Source organism: Alligator sinensis, unplaced genomic scaffold (assembly GCF_000455745.1).
Source record: "Alligator sinensis unplaced genomic scaffold, ASM45574v1 scaffold904_1, whole genome shotgun sequence".
In the NCBI taxonomy this organism is placed as follows: Eukaryota; Metazoa; Chordata; order Crocodylia; family Alligatoridae; genus Alligator; species Alligator sinensis.
In genome coordinates this window covers 764,905-773,040 of record NW_005842587.1, presented here as the reverse complement: position 1 = coordinate 773,040, position 8,136 = coordinate 764,905, and the positions used below count along the sequence as shown (strand labels likewise).

At 41.2% G+C, this 8,136-nt stretch overlaps 1 long non-coding RNA gene across 1 annotated transcript in view; it reads left to right on the top strand.

The window, feature by feature from the left end:
- Window positions 1-5,818, top strand: part of LOC102377207 — a 6,524-nt gene extending 706 nt beyond the window's left edge. The window contains exons 2-4 of the long non-coding RNA XR_324858.1: window positions 524-609; window positions 1,768-1,849; window positions 4,719-5,818. This is a non-coding gene — a long non-coding RNA (uncharacterized LOC102377207). The remainder of the gene's footprint in view (window positions 1-523; window positions 610-1,767; window positions 1,850-4,718) is intronic.
- Window positions 5,819-8,136: the final 2,318 nt, after the last annotated feature.

The window sequence follows — 8,136 nt, the reverse complement described above, 5'->3', positions numbered from 1 at the left end:
GGCGAGATAAGCGGGCGGTTGCCCAGAGACAGGTGGGCGGGCCACGAAGAGCTCGGCCCTGAGTAGGCCTCCTGTCATGGTGACAGGTGGGCGGGCCACAGAGCTCGGCCCCAGGAGGCCCCCTGGCGCACAGTGCTTAACCACTCTCGTAGTAAGAAAGTCCTTCCTAGTATCAAACTAATCAATCCCTCTGTATGGGGATGTATCTAAATAAAAGGTGCATGTACCAACAATGGAGCTAAAAGAGCATTTCCTTGCTAGGGAAAAACTCCAAGACTTTTCAGTAGCCTGCTTGTGTGGATTTTTTTGAAGCAGATTGATACATCTTAAAAAAAAAAAAAAAAGCATGTACTTGATCAAAAATGCTGGTTCCAGCAAATTACACAGATAATTAAGTCTAATCTCAATAATGCTCTGAAACACTACTAATAAATCTTGAGACTCTCATGTTCTTTGCGTTCACAAGCTACTTCATAACGCTGAACCTTATTCTCAGAACTGCTTTGTTTTTGTTCACGCTTAGGAAGCCAAATTCTGCTCACAGTTGTTTCCATGTAAATCTGAAGGAATTCTACTCTTCTCCATGGCTTTGTTCAAGACTATAGCTGGGTAAAGTAACACTGAATATGGCCTGAAGTATTATAAAGCTGACATGCAGCATATTTCCATAGAAGAGAAAAGCCAAGAATGTGTTTTCACAGTCAGCAGGCTTCTTGAAAAATTACCTTGTACAAATATTATCATCTGTTACAGTAATAGATACAACAGTATTGGGGGGGGGGAAGAAAAAAAAAAAAAAGGAAGTTAAAAGTGCCCTGTCTCCAGATCAGCTAAGAGTGTGCAGGATGCTGAGTTATATTTATGGGCTAGCACTAGCAGCATTGACTTCTCATTCATAAAAAAAGCATCATGGCCACCTACTGTTTTACCAATAAGGCACATCAGTTTGCTCTCCTTAGATTAAAGATCGCAGTCTGGACTCAAGAGCTCGTAGATATTGATCACTGTCTGAAATGTTCCATTATTTGTGATCCTACACTTGTACAAGAGCCTCATTCATTTTTGTTTCTATCCTTTGAGGAGAGGCAGGTAAATGGTACCAGACCAATGGGCACCTATACACGTGCAAGGAGCAGACTTGATTAATTGAGTCTGCTGGAGCGTAGCAATTACTGCGCTCCAGCAGACTCCAGCGTCACATATATCAGCATCCCCACTCTGGGGGAAAAAATGGTGGCAGGGACACTTTTTAAGTAAAGCTCATTCGATGAGCTTTACTTAAATTGCCCCCCCGCCACCATTTTTCAGCGTGAGGACGCTGATACACATGATGTTCCATACGCTTAATTAGAGCAGCTCCTGGAGCCACTCTAATTAAAAAAAAAAACCCTCCCTCCTGGAGCATGTGTATTAACACCCATTGTGTTCAGAACTAGTCAGTGACCCTGGGTGCCCTTGTTGGAAGACCTAGTCACCTGATTTTCAGCTGAACCAAAAATTTACAGCAACCATTGGTCTTGGATTAGGTCGAGACCTCTCAGCATTTGTGAAAATCAGGCCCAAGGCATCTGCTGTTGAGCAGCAAACCCCCATCTCCTCTCCCCACCCCCCACCCCCAAAAAGCACAAAAACAAAAAAACAAACCAAAGGAAACTTTTCCAGGTCTAGCTGTGTGGATCTAATTTTGCTGCAATTGAAAGAAATGGGGGTTTTGCCACTGACTACAGTGGGAGTTGTATCTTGGACTTATTCTGCTTGTCTTTTCAGGCCATTTTGTGATATACTGGAGCAGGGGAGGATATGGGCAAGTGAAATCACCCTTGTTTTTCTGCCTGTTTGTGATGAGCAGGTCTGTAGCATTCAAAAATGTCTCACAACTTACATTGATTTCACACCCTCCCCTTGGCTACTACTTTGTTCAAGGGCCATTCTAAAACACCAGCAAAACTGTGCAAATAGGACCTTTACAAATAAAATTGGCATTTACACAAAAAAAGAAAAAGAAATCCTGGTCTGACTGTCTTTCCCATGTGGAAGAATGAGTTTAATAATGCATGATTTTCTAAACAACTGCTATTGGAGCAAACATCATTCATCAAGACTATGGTACAGTCCATACTCGGGTGTAATGTGAATCTTGAAGACCAAACTAGTGGTTATTATTTATTTACAAATCTAAAATGTTACCAGGATACTAGGGTTAAGTACAGACAGTTAAAAAGCCCAAGGTAGAATCGATCTAAGTTACATGGTTTTCTGTAAGCGGCATAGTTTAGATTAGCAGCAAACAGACAACATGTTCAACCTTTGGTGGGGGGAGGGTTTCAAATCTTAAACTGGATTCTGCCATTTTTAAACCAGTCCACATGTACCAAACTTCTATTCTGTTATGGGTATAAACCAGTTTTATGTGCCGAACTTCTGTTCTGTAACAGGTATAGACTGGTTTCTGATCACTTACACTGGTGCAAGTGTAATGTCTGTATCTGGCCTAGAGGCAGGGTAGGAAAAAAATCAAGGCAAGAAAGAAAAAGCACATCCTTATATGTTAACCTTGAATAGGCAAACTGCCCAAATATCTTTATGTAACATTCAACAATACCCATTAGCAACAGATCAGGTCATTCGGTATACTAAGTTGCACTCAAATATGGATTTACAATTGTAATTAACATGAAGGAGAGGGCCCTGAACTTCTCCGTGATTATGTGTCCATACCACTATGTGAAGACTGAAGACCTCAATCTAGCTGACTTCAGTAACCCTTCCAGCTTGGAGGTGTATTGATAGAGCAGTATCAGAAAGCTTGCAAATTGTACGTGTACAATATGCCTAGCTTTAGTCAGCATTATCAACCTCTAACTTTAAAAGGCACCAGATCTAGGCAAAATATTTTTAAACAAGCAACATCCATAGTCTTCATTTCTAAAATTTTAAAATATAATTTTATAAATTTCCATAAATGAATAAAAACACCATGAAGTCTCATCAACATGCACAGAGAGAAAAATCGGTTTTGGTTCCAAGTAAGGAAATGTGTAATTCACCTGCATTTGGGGGTCTGCTTTTAAAGCACGATTCAAACTTATTCTACACTGATTGCTATTATAATCACTTTAAATATTTTAAAAGAACATTTCCATTTTTCTTTCTACATTAAAGATTCAAGGCACTCTGCATTTTAATTCTCAAATGGAAAAAGAACTAAAATAATGTCTGAAGATTCAGTTTCATGAACATGGACCTCGCCACTGCTACCACTGTTCTCCACACACATGCAGATACAGACACATATATGGGGGGAGTCAGGACATCAGTCATTGTAACCTGACATAGTTCCATTGATATAAATCTCCAGCTGAGGATACACCTCCCTGATGATTCTATATGAAAGGTTACCACCAGATTTTAATGTCAAGTCTTAATATTGTCCCTTCCTATACCTTTAACTCAGGACTGCCAGTTGTCTCGTATGCTTGACAAACAAAGAGAAAGTTTCTACAAAGTTCAAAGAATAGTGTCCAACAGTTTTGGAGCTACAAATGATGCAAGAATTATCCTGATTTTCAATGTTGATGGTTGGGGGAGGTTGTTTTGCGGATTTGGTTTTGGGTTAGTTTTTTTTTTTGCTTTGTACTAGCTCAAAATGGTGGTTATCTTTACAAAGTTTGTTCCAGATGTCATTTCTTTGAAACTCAAGCACTAGCTGTATTTGAATAAAATTCATGCAAGAGACTCTGAGTTTCACATTCGTTTAAGACAGCTGTGCTGGATTCTGTGAGGTCTGATCTCACTCCCCCGATATCAATGTTTGTCTTCTGCCTTTGAGTTCAGTGGGAACAGCAGAACTGAAATGCAGCCAAGAATACCTAGCCTGTGGGAAGTAGGTGCAGGAGGGGCTTTAAATTAGTCCCACTGGGTGCTTTAATGCGCAGTAGCCTATTTACTGAGCAATAAAGCGTCACGTAAAAAACTGTGCTATTATGCTAATACCCAGTAAAATAACCTATTACGCATTAAGTGTCACTTAAAAACCATGGGCATTCATTACTGTGCATTAAGGCAACTTAACGTGCATTTGTTTAGTACCTTGGGTGCCTATACATGAGCAGGGAAGCTGCTCCAATGTGCTGTATTTCCAGTGCATCAGAGCAGACTCAATCAATTGAGTCTGCTGGAGTGTGGTAATTACCATGCTCCAGCAGCTTCCCACATCTCATATATCAGTGTCCCTGTACTTCAAAATGATGGCAGGGGCACTTTATCTAAACCTTGTTCATCAAGCTTTTGATAAAGTGCCACCACCACCATTTTGAAGCACAGGGACGCTGTTACATGAGATTAGAGCGGCTCTAATTAAAGCATCCCCACCCCACTGCTGGACCACATGTATAGACACCCTCACCTTGGAGAGACTAAATTTAATGCACATTAGGAAAAGTGCCTTATTGCAGGTGTAGACGTGCCCACTGTGTAACTTGAGCAGCCTATGGGCAATGATTACCCCCCCACCCCCAAACACACACCCCAGAGGTGGGAGATTATATACATGGGATGGCCACAAGAAAGACAGGAGCCTCCTTTCTGCAGTGCCAAGGCTATCCTAGACCCTCTCACTAAAATGCCCTTTAAGGCAGCAGGAATATTTATTTTCTGTTTAACATGTTGCATCCAGAAGTGATTCATAACCAAGTGGTGAATCTAATTTTATCTTTCAGGGCTGGGACTCCAGGAGTTCTGGTATCTGTTCCAGGCTCTCTATTGCAGACATCCTGTAAGACCTTGAGCAAGATGGACCTCGCTGAAGCTTGCTTCCCCTCTCACTTACATTAGTAGAATCAGTGTAATTCTGCCAATTCCAACAGCGTGACTCCTGGTTTATGCTGGCATAAGTGAGATCAAAATCAGCATTTCTGGGTTGAAATGCTGGGTGATAGACAAAGCCTGTATTCTCAGTGGCATAACTGAGCACTCAGCCGTTGTGGTACAGACATATCTTCATGGGTTGGCCTTCCTGCAAGAAATAAATAAGCTATTGTATGGAGCCAGATATCTAAAACAAGTTGCTACCACTCCATATGATGCCACCTCCAAAACAGAGGCTTGTGCAAAGTAAAGATGATTCACTGGAAATAGTCTTGCAAAGGCTTGTGTGTCTGTAAAGGAGAGGAAAATGGGCAGGGAAGCAGAGACATCAGGAACAGCAAAACCAAGGACATAGTAAGAACAAGCCCTGGGAACGTGTCAGTGAGATGAAACTCTGAGACAGAGCTTTTAGATTAAGGGCTGACTGTAAAGCAGGTTGGATCTGTGAGCAAAGACTTTCTCTTGCTGTTCAACTCCTGCTGTGTTCAGGGAGATGGGACATTGTAGACTCTTTGTAAACAAACAGGATTACATCAAAGAAATATCAGCCATTTTCCTCTTATTGAGAACAACCTTCAACCACCTCAATTTTATTAGCTGGATGGGCTCAAAAAAAAAAAGGGTAACAGAGTGCTATAAATTGTACGTACTCTGAAAAACCAGGTACTTTTCAAATTGGGAACCCAGAATTAGCTGATACTTCATTTTGACTTTATTCTCTATGCCTCAGTTTTCTGTAGATAAAACAAGGATACTAAGAGTACCTCAGTTCCCTGAAGTGTTGTGATGATTAGTCCATTAATGTTTGTAAAGAAGTATAACACTGAAATAAAAGCACCGCAGAGAAATTAATCCTTCTATCCTCAGTGCAGGACTTGCAGGGCCTGCAATTAATAAGGCACAGGGCCCCATTTTGAATGAGGAGGATGAAAAAAGTCAAAATACCCACCACCCAGGCACTGACCAACTCTTTCAACTTCAGAGTTTTCAATCCTAATATTCTTTTAATTTTTTTTTTTAATGCCTAATATATATTTATTTTTTTTTCCTTTTCAAAGGATGAGTGGTTCCCTGGTCAACTGCTGTGCTTTCACAATCATATTTACTCTGTTATTTTTTTCTGTTACTGTGACAGACGCATATAAACCAAACATGATCCTTGCCTAACTGTACAGGGGAAACGTCAAAAGCCACTATACACAAAGTGCTGTCAACTGTGCACAAAGCAACATACTTTTTTCCTTTAATCTCATTCAGTTATTGTAATTTGAAAGGTAGCTGAACATTTTGTTCAGACAGAACTGTGATTTTTAAATTAATTGTGTCTGCTTAGGCTTCACAACAGTGTCTGCAGATAGGGATTATTGACTACATTGAGGGAGAAATCCTGTTTTTACAAAGCATGTTACAAGTCAGGAAAGCTCTGATCCAACAAGCACTTGTTCATGTGTTTAAGTATGCAGGTAGTTTCCCTGAAATCAGTGTGTGAATACCTGGTCCCACTGAAATCAATGTGAGTTTTGCCAGTGATTTCATTAGGATCAGGATTTCACCCAAAGGACTAACTTACAAGTTCAAAGTCAAGCCTGTGGTTATATATAAGCACTTCCAGGGTCAAGGTCAATGGCTTTCTCTACTACTCAGAAGAGAACAAAACTGAGTTTAAAATAAATTTATCAGATTATATATGCAAATGAGTGCATTATGACTGGCTGCAGAGGAGTAAGTGAAAAAACTATTATTTACCTCCTTGAAGGAAAGAATTAGTTTTAAATGGGCCTTTGATTTTATCTGCTATTGCAAATAGTAGTTAAAAAGAACAAAACATTAAAAAATAATGTCTATAGTAGATAGATTTCCAGGTACCTCGAGTGAGAATAATCAAAATATATGTAAACATACTTATATTGATCTTTTGTTTCAATAAATGTCAGGATCTATTGTGGTAAATACTGTCCTTCACTTTATCTCAGCCAATAGTATTCTCTCAGATCACTAAATCTATGCAAGAGTCAGTATCTACTTATTACATTCACTGCATTAACAGTAATTGTAATGGACTAATATGTATCACTGCACTGGAATCAGACCTGCTTGCCAGTGTGATGTAGGTCATATACTGCTGACAGTCCATAGAGATTTTTCTCTTTAGCTCAGGTGGCAAAAGCTGGTGCTCCTAAAATAGGCAAAGGAGGGTTTCAAGGGACCACAACACACAGCATTTCTTATACAGGGCGACTATTGCATTGCTGAGCACCCCAAGAACAAATGCCACCTTGGGATGTCAAAGTGCTCCACACACATTGAACTATCTGTTTTATAGACACATATTCCTACTTACCATAAGGTCTGAACCCCTGATAACCCCTAATGCTTTTTTCCTCAAAACACCAAAGGGCAGGGCAGGGAGGTAGGGAAATGCTACCATTTCCATTTTAAAACAGAGCAGTGAAGACAGTAAGGGCCAATGAGTCTTGTGGAGGATGGGACTGAGCACACACTGTTCCCCATAGTCTACTGACATGCTCCAAGATTCATCTTGTCTGAGGGGATAGCCTACCCCTAGAGCTCCCCTTCCACAAAGAGACCTACATTTTCACTCCGCTTAAACTTGAGCAGAATAATGAAGAACCAGGCCCCGTAAGTCAAAGCCCCTTGCATATTTCTTTCCTTCTAGCTGCCAAAAGGGAGGATGTTTCAGGTAGACACTGCCAAATCCCTTACACAGCGGCCTTTAAAAATCATTCTGGAGCCACTCAAAGAGACAACCAGCCTTCTGGACCTTGTGCGTCTCTGGTAGCAACAGACAGTGCTTTTGGGAAGGGATGGCAAGTAGCTCCAGGCCTGAGTGTCTCCAGCCAAACCATCCGAGTGTCAGATTTAGACATGGATGTGGACAATACACTGGAGGAAAGGTTCCTCTCATCTTTCAACCACCATGTTCCATCTTTCTCCATAAATTGGAGCCTAAGCTCTGTCACCGAGTGCCTGGTAGGGCTGTGTGAATCTCCGGGTGCTGATTCGATTCGGAGGAAATTCAGCCCAATTCGGTGGCCAAATCTCCAAATCTAAATCGAATCAGAGAACCAATAAAAAGGTCTGCATTGATTCGAAACTCTCCAAATTGATTCAGAGAAGATTCGGAGAGCTTCAGTGATTCAAGCAATCTCCACTCGCTGCAGCAGGGAGCTGGAGCTGGACTGGGAGCTGGTAAGTAGGGGCTGGGGGAGGGGGGGTTGGAGGAGGAGGAGGGGGCCATGGGGGGACCCC